The sequence below is a fragment of the Megalobrama amblycephala genome, linkage group LG1, assembly GCF_018812025.1.
Source record: "Megalobrama amblycephala isolate DHTTF-2021 linkage group LG1, ASM1881202v1, whole genome shotgun sequence".
Taxonomy (NCBI): domain Eukaryota; kingdom Metazoa; phylum Chordata; class Actinopteri; order Cypriniformes; family Xenocyprididae; genus Megalobrama; species Megalobrama amblycephala.
Genome location: NC_063044.1, coordinates 25,194,223 through 25,212,316, shown reverse-complemented (window position 1 = coordinate 25,212,316; position 18,094 = coordinate 25,194,223). Strand labels below are relative to the sequence as shown.

Genomic DNA, 18,094 nt, shown 5'->3' with positions numbered 1-18,094 from the left:
ATCCTGCACATGGCTACATTTTCATCAGTAGATAGTCTACAAGCAGTCAGATATATGAACTGAACTTTTAGCCTGGGTGCCAGCCCGAACCCCGCCCACAACATTTTTTGGACGGGAAGTTCGGTCTGGACTCGATCCATTGTGGAGTAATTATGCTCAGCTCCCAGAAGGCGAGCCAATCAAATTGCCAGGGCGGGCTTTAATCGATGATGGACAGGCTATCTGTGGTTACGTAACCACCCACGTCATCAAAGAGCGCTTGGGTTGAATTGGTTTTCACCAACGATGACTGCAGCTGGAGAAGTAAGATGTTTAGATTCCGCTGTCACGTCTGTAAGAAAAGAAATCGACAGCGCATTAATTTTAAAAGACGAACAAAGAACTGCAATCAAGGCATTTGTCGATGGGAAAGATGTGTTTGCCGTCCTTCCAACGGGATTCGGCAAAATTTTAAGTACAAGTTCAACATACGTCACTTACTGCGTTGCTCTGATTAGTTGTAGGTCTATCCAATTGAGTGCAGAGTTTTTTTTTTTTAACTGGTTCGGTTAAGACACGCCCCATAATTCAAGTGCAATGGAGCAGTATCAGACTCACATTCTGCCTAGAATATGAGTATGACGAAGAGCTTTGGTTTCATGGTAGAGTTCAGGTATTACCTTTTCCGTAAAGTGGCTGCATGCGTGGCTCTAGCGTCTTTAACAAAACCCGGGGTTTTCCACGACAGAATAAGGCCGTAGATCCTTCGCTATGAAAGCTGCCACAGATCTTGTTATTTTCTTCCCTTTCTCCGAGTTGTGCGGCAGAGTTGAAATTGTTTGAACTATTGTTGGCTGAGCTGGGTCGGCCTTAATTGGGACCAGCAGCCGTCAGCATCTCAGGGTGAAAACGTCTAACATGATTTCTTAAGTTAGTCGTATTCCCAACATTTTTTATTTCAGCGTGACAGGTTTTACACACCGCATGTGTCTTGTCCAGCTCGTCGTGCCTACCAATTCGTTCATAAAAACCAAAATGTGCCCAGATCTCAGATTTAAAATTTGTAGGTGCATTTTTAATATTCGTGTCTATGTTTCGCCTCCTTCCGCCATTTTAAACTCGCATGACTGACATGCGTATATGCGAATTGCCTTAATAGGCTATAATCGATTAAGGTCTATTATTGCCTCGATGCAGAATCGTCCACGTCCGCATCGTGATGCATCGATGCAACGATTAATTTCAACACCTCTACTGTAAATACGTTGTAATTACACACTACTTTCTGGGCTGTAATCTAAAGCATTACCAAATCATTATCTTCATCATGTATTTCATATTAGGGTGTACAATCAATTATTGTATTTGACAGGTGTGATGATCAGTGGAATTGAGTTTTTACCTCCAAGGTTGGTGGATGGGCTAAAAAATGGATGTAGTTTCCCAGTGAAACACTGACCAGTGAAAGAGTAGATATGAGAGCTGGACTCCACATCATAAAAGGAGACCAGACCCTCCTCATAATCCACAAACACACCGACCTGCTGCGGCTTCACTCTCAGACACAGAGAGACAGAAGGCTCAGCACCGGCTTTATATTCATTCTCAGTCCTCAGACTCACAATCCAGAATCCATTACTGGGAGTCAGTGTGATCTTTCCCTTCCTGTTAATGTATTCTCTGGACACTCCTAAAGTCCATTCAATCTTTCCCTTCACCTGCACCTCAAAATAAAATTTCCCTGAGGAGAATCCCTCTTTTCCCAGGACACAGGGACATGGATCAAATCTTTCTGGGTTGTCTGGGAGTTTCTGTCTAATGTCTTCATCTCTCACTTGTTTTCCATTATCAGACAGAATGAGATATGGATTAGCTGTATCAGGATCCAGAGTCACATCCACTGAGATAAGAGAATATGAATCACAGTTTAATACAGATATTTTGTAATTGTTTTTTATTATTTAATCAGTTTTTAATCACACTGTAGGTCAGTAATGAAGCTGTGAGTATATGATTGTAATCTAGTGTATAATGCAGACACACACTGTACCTGCATACTGCTGCATCCTCTTCAGATCTGTAGAGACACATGACAATAAAAAATCACCTGATCTTTGAGATGGTTCATGTGAAGTCAAGCTATGAGGTTATTTTTAAAGAATTGTGCACAACATCATGTTTCTGATCAATGTGTCTCTGCTGATATATAAAGAATCAAGGCAGCAACCCTTATTGCTTCGAGTTTGAGCTCTGAATATTATTCCTTTATAAAACAGATCTTTGTTAACTTTGTAAATGTTTGATGAAACATTTTATGCAGGTTATTTTTTTTACTAACATAATGAATTCAGTTTTAGTTTAGTGCTGATTATGCAGGGAATACAAGAATTTAAAAATGTTACTTTAAAAAGCAAAACATTAAATTAAAGCCCAGAGCTGCTATAAGCTGTAAGCCAGACGTTTTACACACACATCCCTCTTCTCATGAAGAACACATTCGCCTCTTAAACATGATGTTGATCAATATGATTTACCATTTATGATTACAAATAACATATTTTCTTTCCAGATGTTTAATCTAATTATACATGATCATTTTGTAATTATCATAGATCACAATGCAAGTTTCAATATTCACAGAATTAAATTCCTTTGAATAGGGCAAATGAACATACCAGTTTGTGTGAGTTTCTCCTGTAGAGTGTCCTGCAGTTGAGTCAGAGCTTTGCTCAGAGTTTTCAGACTCTCATCAGTCTTCATACTGATCTCAGGCCGGTTCCTGGTGCTTCTAGAGCTGCACAGGGACGAGTAAATCTACAGCAGGAGAGAGGGAAAATCCTTCAGCATGGGAAGTGTTATGGTGTCATATACTGCATTATCATTGATAGAGAGATGCTGACTGACCTGTAGGACATGGAGGTCATCTTTAGTGTGTGAGAGCTGCTCCAGCTCAGTCTTTCTCGTCTTTAGCTCAGTGATCTCTTGCTCCAGCTCTTCAATGAGCTCTTCCTCCTGTTTCTCTGCTGCTTTCTGCTGCTCCTCCATCATCTCCAGCAGCTCAGTCTGACATCTCTCAATGGAGCGAATGAGATCGGTGAAGAGCTCAACACAGGCTGCTTTATCCTTCTTTGTGTTTCTCTGCTCAATCAGTACAATCAACAAATTATTTGGATCAATCAAACACACAACTGTAAAAGTCAATCTTCACAACATGCAGACTCTGTAATATCTTTCCCCCCTACTAAGAACTACCACCATTTGCTTCCCACATACATTTGAAAGACACTTTGGTGATAGTGCCTGTCACTGGCTCAGTCACACCATCAATGCAGCCAGCAACAGATCCGCCCACTCATTCACAATTGAGTTCTAATCACCTGCCCCTGCACGCCCTCATCAAGACACTCTTAAAAAGCTCCCTGTGCACTTCACCACTTTGTCTTGTCTCGTCGCATAACTACACAGACTCAACCAGCTACTTATCTGTTACCTATCTGCCATTCCTGATCCTAATCCTGTCTTCTGTCATCTGCCTGCCATTCTTCTCATCATCCCCCGGATACTCTGGATATCATCACTGCCTTCCAACAGTACATGATATTTATATTTCTCTGATAACTCTGCGTAAGGCTCAAGCAAGTTGTCCAATGCCAACTTCATATTAGCAAATTCCTTTTCACTTTCACTTGTGAAGTCTGGAATTTTAGGTTTAGGGGGGCTACATCCAGTCTTACAAACAATAATTTCAGGAAATAAACTTACTTCATCACTAACTTTTGTCCTGCATTTAGAGACACTGCACAGGGTGGAAAATGCGTCATATTCTGACAGCTCCATATGCATAACAGAGTACGCGTAACTTGCGCAAAAACCCTATCCACTACAAATTGCGTAGTACGTAATTTATGTATTATTTTACGTAAGACAAACCCTTAACAGATACAGAACACAGCAGCAGATAATACTGAAAAAACATATAATGTAAAGAATTCACAACACGCTCCATAGAAATGGAATCCTTGCCACTAATTCACTGACAAATTTTTGTGTATCATTTACTGTTTGTATATTGTTCTTTTGTATATTGTATAGTGTTATGCAAGTCTAATAATAGAACTGTTAGATAATGTAGCCCATCTAGGTGGTTTCATATCAAATTACTCCTTGTTAATCACAATTTGGTGGACATCACCATCTCATAGAATGCCCTGAATGTTTGTTATATTTATCACAGTATAAATGGACAAAAACTGCTAGCTTACTCCCCTCATGCAAATGAGTCGAGCAAAGGAACTTTCCTGCTTGGAAATTGCACCCTTTTCATTGGTCAAGCCAAAACTCAAAAGGTGTGACTTCTGTAGAGGTTAAAAAGCCCCCACGCAGTTTTCTTTGGGTTCTTCTTTGTTTCTTGTTGATTTTGCCGCTTGTTGTTCACATGATACCTCAGCCACCTGGGCCGGTGCAGCCAGGCTGGCAGGCCTCATCCACTTCAAACCATGCGCAACTTCCTTGACAACAGTGTCAAATTTACAGCGCATGTTTTTTTTTTTTTATTCAACGCAGGCGATATTGATTACAACTTCAGCACCATTGGACTGAACCATCAAGAATTTCTCCTGGGACTGCATAAGGCATTTGCAAGCATCATACATTTGAACACTAAACGGTGATTTAGTATTAAGTTGTGAATCCCTTTGTAAACAAACAGACATACAAAGCATGCATACATAGGAAATGACTGAGTGTAAATGAAATTAAACCGTAGCATAACGGGAATGAAGCTATGAAAAGAGTCATTCCCGTTATGCTATGGTTTAATTTCATTTACACTCTCTCATTTCCTATGTATGCATGCTTTGTATGTCTGTGTTTAGTCTAGCAATGTGTTTGTGATTTAGTTAAATAAAACTTTGTGCACATTCTTGCGAGTTGATTCTGATCTGCTTATAAACCAATGTCAATGATAATGATTACGATCACAGCTACATGCTAAGAAAGCGTTATTTTTTCTGTGGCCACGGAAAATATCCTTTCTGTAGAGTTGATAGACGATCAATACTGAGTGTTCGCTGGCCGAACAGATTATTTGATTGTAATATTAATTCAGCTATATCAAGTTAATTTGATTAACTGATTCAAATATTTATAATTAATTATAACGAGGATTAATTATTCAAATTTCCCTTTTGAGCTAATTTGCTGCATGGGCATGCTGCACAGTTCATGTTATGAACATTAATAATATTTAAATTCACGTGTTTAACAAGTAAGCAACCACAACCACTCACTTTTCTGACTTCTGCTAAGTGTTTGGTGTCTTGAATCTTCTTGAATCTGTCCTGGATCATCTTCTGTGTGTCTTGAATCATCAACTGAGTCTATAAACAGAGAAATCTTGATTGATGGATTGACCTGATGAGGGTGAGTAAATAATGACAATTTTAATTCATAGCTGAAATATTTTAGTATTGTTAATACTTAGTACTCACCTCTTCTAAAGAAACAGTGTTGTGGTTCTTGTGATCTCCATCAGTGCAGGACAGACACACGATTGTCTGATCATCTCTACAGAACAGCTCCAGAGGTCTCTCATGTTTCTGACATATATAGTCCTCCAGATTACGCACAGGATTGATCAGTTTGTGTTTCTTTAAACCTGCCACTTTAAAATGAGGCTCCAGGTGAGTTTCACAGTAAGAGCTCTGACACACCAGACACGACTTCAGGGCTTTCAGCTTTCTTTCCTCACATAAGTCACAAAGAATTTCAGCTTTTTTCTCACTACTTTTCTTTTTATAGTGATCTACAACTTCTTGGAGTATGGTATTAATCTTGAGATAAGGTCTGTGCTTGAATGTTTCTTTACAATATGGACAGTTGCAGGTCTGGCTGTCATCCCAGTGTTTATTCAGACAGGTCTTGCAGAAGTTGTGTCCACATGAAGTGCTGACTGGATCAGTGAACACATCCAGACATATAGAGCACTGAAGCTCCTCAGTCAGTGGACCACTGGAGGATGACATATCTGGAAAGATGATATCATTGATATCATTAAATGATAAAGAAAAATAATGTACAATTGTAGTCTGAAGTTTAGACAAATTATCTCAAATTTATTATAATCTTAAAATACTTTTTTTTTTTTTTTTTTTTTCTAATGGCCTCTGCTTACATGAGTGAGGATTAGTATGCATGTGAACTTCTTTAATACTGTTCATAAAGAATCCCATGGTGACTTTAAAGGAACTCAAATATGTAAGAGATCATGTACAGTCAGCTGGTCATTACTGCCAAATGAACTATATGAAAGTAATCAGTATGCTAATGTTAAGTTCATTACACGACCAAATAAATAAATGCATGAATGAGGTATATTAATTTGAGCTTAAATTATTTTATCACCTTTTTTGTTCATTTTTATCAATTATTTTCTTAGTTCATTACAACATAGAAAACGTCTCGGGTTACGGATGTAACCCTGGTTCCCTGAGTAAGGGAACGAGACGCTGCGTGAAACGCATTGGGAACCTTCTGCGTGATATCGTCATTGAAGCACTCCTGTATCCAACCAATCGTGTAACGAGTCGTCAGAGGCGGGTGACGTCACGGACCAGGAAACTATAAAGCATGCCCGGATGCAGAGAACGCTAGCTTCTGTGGAAAATCTGAAGCAAGCACTCGCAAGCATGCAGGTGTACGGCGAGAGACGCAGCGTCTCGTTCCCTTACTCAGGGAACCAGGGTTACATCCGTAACCCGAGACGTTCCCTTTCGTGGGAACTATCGACGCTGCGTGAAACGCATTGGGAACGCAATCCCAACTGTGCCGTACTTCAAATGCTTGCTATGTTAGCTCGACAGTACGGAGGACCCCGGAGTGGAGCCCACATCAAGGTTATAATATTTGATAAATGTGTGCTGGTTTGACCATCCAGCTGCATCACAAACGTCACTCATAGAGACGCCAGACATCAAAGCTTTCGATGCCGCCATACCCCTTGTGGAATGAGCGCGGACGTTAAAAGGAGAGGACTGGCCGACTGCTTTATATGCAAGTGAGATGGCCTCAACCACCCACTTGCTCATCCTCTGCTTGGACGCCGGTCAGAAACTTTACAGACACCTCCTCCAGTGGTTCAAAGGGAGCCTCAGCTAACCCACGTAGAACCACTGATAAGTCCCAGACCGGGGTCCTTGTGCGCACTGGAGGCCTCAGCCTCAGTGTACCACGGAGGAAGCGTGACACAAGGGGGTCTCGACCAACCGAGGAATCCCCCCCAACATGATAGGCTGATATAGCCGCAACATAAACCTTCAAGGTTGAATAAGATAAGCCCTCCGAGAATTTTTCTTGGAGAAAAGATAGCACAAAGCTGATAGGAGCACGGACAGGGTCCGTCTCATGTTGTCTACACCAGGTAGAGAATAAATTCCACTTATAAGAGTAAAGCTTCCTCGTGGAGGGAGCCCTGGAGCTAAGTATGGTCTCAACAACCTCAGATGAGAGACCAGCCTCTATGAACCTGTCCCCCTCAGAGGCCAGGCCCATAGTTTCCATAGTTCTGGGCGGGGATGTATTATCGCGCCGCCCGCCTGAGATAGAAGATCCCGTCTCAAGGGGAGCTCCATCGGAGCGCCGTCTATCATGGACACCAAGTCCGAGAACCATATTCGGGTCGGCCAGTATGGGGCCACCAGTATCAGGCTGACCCCTTCCTGGCGTACTTTCTCCAGGACTCGTGGGAGCAGAGCGAACGGGGGAAATGCGTACAGACGTAGCCTCGGCCACGTCTGTACCATGGCATCCAGACCCAGGGGTGCTGGATGCGTGAGGGAGTACCAGAGCGGACACTGGGTTGACTCTCCCGAAGCAAACAGGTCTACTTGTGCCTGACCAAAGTTTTTCCAAATGAGATCCACCACTTCCCTGCCTCGACAGGGCGTCTGCCCCCACATTCTGACTCCCGGGGATATAGGCTGCCTTCAACGAAAGCAGCTTCCCCTGAGACCACAGGAGGATCCGACGGGCCAAGTAATTTAGTTGGCGAGACCGTAGACCCCCCTGATGGTTTATATAAGAGACCACTGACATATTGTCTGTGCGGACCAGCACATGATGGTCTCTCAGGTCTGGGAGAAAGTGTTTTAGTGCTAGAAACACCGCCATCATCTCCAGCCGATTTATATGCCAGGAGAGTTGATGGTCCTCCCAAAGACCCTGAGCTGAGCGACCGCTCATGATCGCTCCCCAGCCCGTGAGGGAAGCGTCAGTCGTAAGCATTGCGCGACGACCAGAGGCTCCCAACGCGGGACACTGGGACAGGAACCAGGGGTCTTTCCACACGGCTAGATCACGAAGGCATCGCCGTGTGACTTTGATCATTCGAAAAGGGTTCCCCCTCGGGGAAAACCCCCTGGTCCTGAGCCACCACTGTAGGGGTCTCATATGCAGGAGGCCAAAAGGAATTATGTTGGACGCAGCTGCCATTAGACTTCGTGAATGTGCGGGGTGATAATGATAGGCCAAACGGAAGAACCTTGTACTGGTAAGCTTCGCCCCCGAAAGCAAACCTGAGGAACTTCCAATGAGAAGGATGGATGGACACATGAAAGTATGCATCTTTCAAATCTATCGTCACAAACCAGTCCTCGGACCTGATTTGGGGAATGATCTGTTTGAGTGTAAGCATCTTGAATTTCAGTTTTTGTACAGACCGATTTAACCCCCGTAAATCTATGATAGGACGAAGTCCCCCATCCTTCTTCGGAACTATGAAGTAGCGGCTGTAAAAACCTGACAGCTTGCTGGGAGGAGGAACCCTTTCTATAGCTCCTTTTTGCAAAAGTGTCATAACTTCCTGTTCCATAACCAGAGACTGCTCGGGGGTCATCACTGTGGGAAGGACCCCATTGAATCTGGGCGGGCGAGACCCGAACTGAATTCTGTACCCCTTTTCTATCATGAGCAGCACCCAATTTGATATATTCGGTAGAGTTTTCCATTCTGCCAGAAAATCTACTAAGGGAACCAGTCTCTCGAGACTGGCCTCTGGTGTTTTTTGAGCACTTGGCTCGGTGCTCTGAAACGGCGTGCCGGCAGAAGTCAAGTGCAGGCCAACCCTCCTCGGAGGATTGGTGGGGACCCGACGCACACTGGATAGTAAAGATAGCGTGGTCCCCGGAGGGCGCTGGATGGAAGCGGGGGCCAGGTGTTTCAACACCACGCTTCCTCCAGACGGGGGCCGCCCTCCTGGGTCCTGATCCACAGACATCAGGACCGCTTTTTAGAAGCCTTCCGCGCCACAATAACAGCCCGCAGGTCTGTCTTGGGCTGAGAAGGCTTCTGTGCAGCTCGCCCCTGTCCCTAGAATCTACGTGGGGGAGCACGGGCGGCCACACTAATTTTTTGTTGCGCTCTGTGGTGCGCTGAGGAGCTCGTTGCGGGCCGAGACTGCTCCCGCTCAACAGTTTCGGCGGGGATTTTAGACCGGCGGGGGAGGAACCTCTGAAACGCCGCAGATTGTTTCTTGGTCTCCTGGAACCTCTCGACGACAGTTGTGACTGCGTCACCGAAGAGGCCCGCAGGAGACAGCGGCGCGTCCATAAGGGCAGACTTATCTCTGTCCCTTATGTCGGAGAGGTTCAGCCACAAGTGCCTCTCCGTGGGCACCAGGGCTGCCATAGAACGGCCCACTTCTTTAGCCGTCTCCTTGGTGGCACGGAGAGCCAGGTCTGTCGCCATGTGCAGTTCCTGGATGCACTCAAAAGTGGCCTCCCCGCTGGTATCAATTTCCCCCAGCACTTCAGCTTGATAAGCTTGCAGCAGCGCCATGGTGTAAAGACACGCTGCTGCCTGCCCTGCTGCCGCATAAGCTTTGCCCACCAAGGAAGATGTAGTCTTAAGGGGCTTGGTGGGCAACGTCGGTGCTTTTAAGGACGATGCCGACTCGGGTGAGAGATAGCCCGCGAGCGTCTCTTCAACCCGGGGCATCGCCGCATAACCACACTGTTTCAGCCCCACGATATTGATATAGACCGAGGTCTGGGGGCTGAACACTCTGTGTTGGACCGGTCTATTCCAAGATCTAGACACCTCAGTGTGTAGATCCGGAAAGAACGGCAAGCACCGACGTGGAGGTAATGACCGCGCGGGGAGAAAGCGCTCATCGAGTTTGCTTTTGGGTTTTACATCTCCCCGCTCTGCTTCTGGCCAGCTAATATTTAATTTGGCAACAGCTCTGGCCACTACCTCCATGAGCTCCTCATCTGCAGAGGAAGAGGATGGCGGTTCCTCATCCGCTGCTTCGACACTCATCACATCAACATCCTCAGATGAAGACAGATGAAGTGCCGATGTCTCTCCCCGAGGGGAAGAAACCGCTGGGCGTGCTTCCACCACGGCAGGAGAGACAGTGGGTCTGGCAGCTATAGGGAGAGATAGGGCGGGGCCCGTCTCAACCCCCGCTGCCAGATCCATTTGTGAACCCCACGAATGGAGCCTTCGCTCTGCCTCGGCAGCAGCGGGACCCGATCCGCGGGGAACACCGACCGAGGTGCTCTATCAAAGAGTGCCCGGCGAGATCGCAGCACTCTGAGGGTGAGCCTTTCGCAATCCCTCGAGAGCTGCCTGCGCGTGCTCAACCCCCAGGCAAATTACACACATATTGTGTGTATCCCCGTCAGGGATAAAGCGAGTGCAGGGATGGACACACTTTCTGAATCGCTTGCTGCTTTCATCCGCCATTTCTTTATATATATTCGTGTCTTATGAGGTGTATGTATGTATGTATGTTGAAACTCTTGTCCTCAGACAAAGAGAGATAAATCACAAACAATAAGACACACAACAGCGATCTTAGACACACACACACTTGTTGCTGCAGCTCTTGTCCTCAGACGAAGAGTGAGACCAATAATATATATATGGACAGACAACAATAAATAAGACACACGGGATAACATAGAGTGCTTGCTGAAGATAACAGAAGCTAGCGTTCTCTGCATCCGGGCATGCTTTATAGTTTCCTGGTCCGTGACGTCACCCGCCTCTGACGTCTCGTTACACGATTGGTTGGATACAGGAGTGCTTCAATGACGATATCACGCAGAAGGTTCCCAATGCGTTTCACGCAGCGTCGATAGTTCCCACGAAAGGGAACTAACAACAACACAAACACTGCAACATTATTACATTATTAATTTAAATATCTTTTTCACTATGATCTAGATAGATAACATTTTAAAGCTAAAATGTACAAATAAGAATGAGTAGGAGCTGTTCAAACATTTGACCACTACTGTACATTGCTGAACTTAAATATTATCATATGAGAAAAGTTAATGCACTCATTTTTATTTATTTATTTATTTATTTATTTTTAGTTAATGACTTACATGGAGGTTCAGTTATACTCTGTTTCCTGGTTTTTGTTGCTTTTGTTGATGTTGGTGAAGATCCTGCCATTGTTCTTTTGCTCTTCAAGTCATAAAAAAAACAAAAACAAAAAACTTTTTTTTTTTTCTTTTTTTTAACAGTATAAATCATGACCAATGGACTGATAAGCCCTTTTGCTCCTTGTAATAGTGTGTATTTGGTCCCTTGGATATAATCTTACCTCAAGAGTCAGTTTGGGTTACTTAGTCTTCATACTATTATTTCACATCAGTTTATTTCAAACAGCACATGGTTCATTCACTCGTGAGGAGATCTCGTCGGGGAGTGATTTTTTTTTTTTTTATGGCAGTGGCTATTTGCACTAAGTGCAAATAGCAATTAGATGCTATTTACACTAAGTGAAAATAGCATATTTTCTTAGTGATAGGTGCTATGTACACTAAGTGACAATAGCAGCATTTTCTTAGCGATATGCTATTTACAATAGGTGAAAATAGCATTAGATTCTATTTACAACATGTAAAAGTATCAGTTCTTTGCAATAAGAGTAAGCTAGGCCTAAATAGTAATTAGATGCTATCTATACTTTATATTGGCAGATACTATTTGCACCAATTTTTGTACATTGCCAGGATGCAATAATATCATAGAGTAAATATTTATTAAAATAAATGGATATTATTGGGAGAATAAAAAACCTTCCAACACCTTCATCTAACCCTACATCTAACCCTTGTGTGAACACAACCACCCTATAATGATAAAAATCCACCCATCCACCCAATCCACCCACTCATAAGCAGTGTCTCAGAACAAGCTGTTTGCAAATTTTGGGCAAAGTGACATCACTTTGCACAGGCACCGCCCACGACTGCTGACGGACTCTGCCGTGTTAGCACAGACCCCGCCCTGAGCGAGTTGTACGCAGTCCGCCATTTTCCCCAGACTGGAGCAGCTGTCGCGATTGAGGTGTTTTGTTGTAGAATGTAAGAGTGAACATAACAGTCTCCATGTACTCCTGACACCAGAGCCGCTGAAGACGCAGTGTATTGGTTTTATTTTTGAAGGGAATGTGGCAGATATAAACGGATATAAGTTTATTAAGCACCCCCCGAAAAAGCATAAGGTCTCTATATGTTTGTTTACTGTTAATTGTAACGAGTGTTCCTGTGTAATTTGCTGTGTATGTTGATGATAATGCAAGTGAGAGAGTTTATGGATAATATTTTAATGCACACTTCTTGCACTGTGTTTTATTAAGCTCTTACAGTGATTTTCTAGAGTGAAAACAGTCACTTCATCTTTTGTGTAAAGTACAATAAACTTCATAAAACTCATCAGTAAAGTTTTGACCATCATTCGGACGGGGTCTGGTACAAGAGGCTTGTACTAATAATGGATAAAAGCAAGATGACAACATGATTTATAACCGTAATTAAACTAAACTATACCTGTTCTATCTCCATGCAGCGTATATTCTCTTGCTCTGTAGGCATTATTGTCTGAATCCGGTTCGGACTGAACAGTTACTGACATTATTAGTGCGTCCTGACTCCTGACACCGGAGAATGAGCTCTTGAAGCTCTGCAGTGGGTTTAATCAGTGACATTATTAGATTTGCTATACAGCGTCTAGTTTCTCCCCAGTCTGTCTAATTAGTAATGTCATTCACCTGTGCCTTGTTAATCACTCCTCATGTGCTGTAGTATATATTCTGCCTGTGTCTTTCAGTTTCTTTGTCTGACTTTGTCAATGTATATGTGCGTTTTGGTGTTTAAGAGTTTCCAGAGATTCGTCATTAAAGATCCTGTTTGCTGTTATTCCTCGTCTTTGTGAGCTTCATCTATATGCACTGTGACATCACTGGGATTTAGACAAATTGTATGAATTCGTACGAGTGAGGTTGTACAAATTTGTACGAATTAGCCACCTCGTAAAATATGTACGAATTGGTCATGAGATTTTTTTTTTTTACCTTTTATTTATATAGCACTTTTACAATGCAGATTGTGTAAAAGCAGCTTTACAGTGATAACTATATAATTTTGGCTGCACAGCAGCTCTTAAAGAAAATGGTGTCATTGTCCATTTTAAGTAAATTCAGTATTGATTCATTCCGTTGTAAGAATCAATAGTTATTAATTTAGTTAATTTATCTATTTCAGCACTGGAGTAAACAGTGATGTCATCATCCAGCTTAGTTCAGTTCGCATACAATGGTGTCAATGCAGGCTGACCAAAACATTGTTGAATATCAAATGTCAAGTGTCCCCAACTAAGCAAGGCAAAGGCGACAGCGGCAAAGAACCCAAACTCCAACAGGTGACATCAGGTGGCAAACAAGTGTTACAATGGAGAAATAAAATCTTGGGAGAAATCAGGCTCAGTCAGGGGGCCAGTTCTCCTCTGGCCAACAGCGAACAGTGCATGATTATGATTCAGGCAGCTATCATAAGTCAGACTGGGATCGCAACAGTCAAAGTATTTATTCTAGTTCCATCCTGTTGAGGATTGTATTCATCACGCCAGTATGGCTGGTTTGTTGAGGATCTGTGCCACTGGCTGTCGTGTCGATGAGAATCTCTGCTGACACTTCAGGGCTGCGTTGTCGTCATGTCAAGGCGCAGGTCCTCAATCATACCTGGATGCGGCCCGGACCTGGCTGACTACGGTAAACCTCGGGATAAACAGAAAGACTAATATTAGCGCAGATGCCATTCTTCTTCTGATGTAACAAGTACGGTTCCGGCTGACCTAATCTATGCAGCCTAACAATCCTTTAACGGATTTGAAAACATCAATTGATAATGTGTTATGTGTATGCCAGGTTAAAGAGATGCGTTTTTAGTCTAGATTTAAACTGACAGAGTGTGTCTGCTTCCCGAACAATGCTAGGAAGATTGTTCCAGAGTTTAGGTGCCAAATAGGAGAAGGATCTACCACCTGTGGTTGATTTTGATATTCTAAGTATTATCAACTAGCCTGAATTCTGAGATCGCAATAGACGTGAAGGACTAAGATGCGTTAAGAGTACTCAGGTACTGGGGAGCTAAACCATTTAGTGCTTTGTAAGTAATTAGCAATAAAATCTATATGATTTTTAACAGGAAGCCAATGCAGTATTGACAGAAACAGGCTAATATGGTCATACTTCCTGGTTCTAGTAAGAACTTTAGCTGCTGCGTTTTGTATGAGCTGTAGTTTGTTTATCAAGCGAGCAGGGCAACCACCCAGGACAGCGTTACAGTAATCTAGCCTTGAGGTCATTGACACATGAATTGTTCCGCATTTGTCAGTGTAAACATATGTCCTAGTTTAGATATATTTTTAAGATGGAAGAATGCAGTTTTACAGATGCTAGAAACATGGCTTTCAAATGAAAGAGTGGTATCAAAGAGCACACCCAGGTTTCTAACTGACAACGAAGACTTAAGCCATCAAGTGTTAGACAGTATTCTAGGTTATTACGTGCAGAAGTTTTTGGTCCAATAATTAGAATCTCTGTTTTTTCTGAATTTAGTAGTAGGAAATTACTGGTCATCCAATTTTTTTATATCAGCTGTGCATTCCAATTTTGTGAATTGGTAAGTTTCATCAGGGCGTGAAGAAATATAGAGCTGAGTATCATCAGCATAACAGTGAAAACTAACACCATGCTTCCTAATGATATCTCCCAAGGGTAGCATGTACAGAGTGAAAAGCAACAGTCCTAGTACTGAGATTTGCGGTACTCAACATTGAACTTGTGATCGATATGACCTCTCTTCGTTTACTACTACAAACTGATAATGGTCAGATAAGTATGATTTGAACCATGACAATGCAATTCCACTAATGCCAACGTAATTTTCAGGTCTATTTAAAAGAATGTTGTGATCGATGGTGTCAAATGCAGCACTAAGATCCAGTAACACTAATACAGAGATACAACCACAATCTGATGATAAGAAAAAACCGAAGTGCTTCTACTGGGTCCAGCTGCTACCAACAACTCTATTAAAACACAGTTAGGTTCTTTAAGTAACAACCTGCACAATCACACAAAAAATCTTGGTGTCTATTTTGACCCTCTTTTCCAATTTGACAAGCACATAAATGCAGTTGTAAAAAGTAGCTTTTTTCAACTTAGAACCATAGCAAAAGTGAAACAGTTTCTTTCTAGAAAAGACCTTGAAATTGTGATCCATGCACTAATTTCTTCTCGACTGGACTACTGCAACTCTCTCTGTTGGCCTACCTCAGTCTACACTGTCTCGGTTACAGATGGTTCAAAACTCAGCAGCCAGATTACTGACAGTAGCTAGAAAAAGGGACCATATCTCCCCTGTCCTTGCCTCTTTGCATTGGCTCCCCATAAAATTTAGAGTCTACTTTAAGATCCTTCTTTTTGCATACAAAGCATTGCACAACTTGGCCCCGGATTATATTTCTAATCTTATTAAACCATACACAGCTGTTAGGTCATTAATATCTTGTGATCAGTTACTTTTATCTGTCCCTCGCTCTCGTTGCAAATCAAAAGGTGATCGTGCTTTCTCTGTAGCCGCCCCAAAGCTCTGGAACAGTCTACCTTTGCGTATCAGGGCCTCTCCATCACTGGATGTTTTTAAAACCAGTTTAAAGACTTATTTTTACTCTTTAGCTTTCGAGTGATGCTGTGTACTGTGTATATATATATATATATATATATATATATATATAATTTTATTTTTTATATGTTAATAAATTTTTTATTTTTTATAGTTATGTTATATATGTTTATAGTTTTATCTCCATTTTTTTTCCCCCTCCTTTTCTATTTTAACTTATGATTTACTGTAAAGCACTTTGGATCAACTATAGTTGTGTTAAATTTGTGCTATATAAATAAAATTTGACTTGACTTTGACTTGACTATAAATTACAGCAACACCTCCCCCTTTGCCTTTCCGACGAGGATTGTGTCGATAATCGTAACCTTGAGGGCTAGACTCATTTAAAGTAATGTACTCGTCTGGTTTTAGCCAGGTTTCTGTTAAACACAGCACATCTAGATTATTGTCTGTGATAATATAATTTACAATAAGTGCTTTTGAAGAAAGGGATCTAATATTCAGCAACCCAAGCTTTATCATTTGTTTATCAGTATTATCTCTGTTTTTTATTTGTTGAACATCAATAAAATTTTAACCCTTAAATGGGTTTGGAAGTTTTTTGTATTGACTAATTCGGGGTACAGTCTCTATGTGATAATATCTAGGTGAAAGAGTTTCTATGTGGTTTAGCCGGTCTGTCTGCTTCCTGACCTGGGCCCCAGTTTATCATGTTTCAGCTCTAAGACTATGTGCCATATTACTAGAGAGAAGAGCAGCACCATCCTAGGAGGGATGAATACCATCTCTTTTCAACAGGTCAGGTCTGCTCCAAAAACTTTTCCAATAGTCTATGAAACCTATATTATTCTGTGGACATGACTTAGACAGCCAGCCATTGAGTGATGATAATCTGCTAACTATCTCATCACTCCGATGAACAGGAAGGGGACCAGAGCAAATTACTGTTTCTGACATTGTACTTGCAAGTTCACACATCTCTTTAACGTTAATTTTATTGATGTTCGACTGGCAAAGTCGAACATTATTAATGCCGACGTGAATAATAATCTTAGAGTATTTATGATTAGCAGCACTTTTAAATTTGCTTTGATGTCAGGTGCTCTGGCTCCCAGCAAACATGTTACTATGGTGGCTGGTGTCTCTATTTTCATGTTCCGTGTAACAGAATCACCAATAACTAGGGCACTTTCAACAGGATTCTCAGTGGGTGCGTCACTGAGTGGGGAGAACCTGTTTGATGTTCTAATCGGAATGGAAGAGTGGTGTTTTGTCCCGCAACTAGGCTGCCTCACAGTCACCCAATTTCACTGCTACACGGGCTCTACAGCCGGAACCGAACAATGTACAGGTTCACTAAGCTAGTCACATCCAAAACAGTATCTAAAGCCCTTACATTCTTACTATCCTTAATTAAAATTTGGATGCGTGTCTCTAACTCTGAGATTTTCTCTGTCAGCCTAACTATTTCCCTACATTTATGACATGTAAATCCCTCGTTGCTGACAGAGAAAGTTATACTATGCATATGACAGGCAGAGCAAGTAACAATAGAAGGAGAGGATGACATGACTCACCGTGTTTGTAGACTGATCCGACTTACCACAGCTGTTTGATGAACGCGTAAAAAAAGGAGACGCAAGAGACTGATGACAAGTTAACAAGCTAGCGAAATGCTAACACGTTGTGATAGCGATTTAGATTAAAAGATCAAAAGCTAGCGACATCAGATGAATGTGATAGGCAATATTAGATATATGGTAATGATAATATAAACAACAATGAATGATAGTAAGAGATTCAAAACAAAGCTATACAGAGTTACAGATGCAAACCACTCTGAGCAGCGAGGCAGACGTGAGGCAGACAGGAGTAGACAGGAGCAATCGATCAGGAATCACTCGCCACAATTCCTGAATGCACAAACGCAGCCTTAAGTCATTGCCTGATAAGGCAGTGGGGCCACAAGTCAGCTGCCTATTTTTTTGGATGCGGCCTCTGATTGGTTTAATCCTGCGTAGCGTCAGTTCTGGCAGGTCATGTCAGTCAAGCTCACATCAGCTGACTCCTAGGTGAATCACCTCAACCTATAGGAATACGACACCTATCACAGCATCCACACCAAGCTC

General features: G+C 42.4%; 1 pseudogene; it reads right to left on the bottom strand.

Moving 5' to 3' along the window:
* Nucleotides 1–1,207: 1,207 nt before the first annotated feature.
* On the bottom strand, nucleotides 1,208–6,189 carry LOC125263612 (annotated as a pseudogene).
* Nucleotides 6,190–18,094: the final 11,905 nt, after the last annotated feature.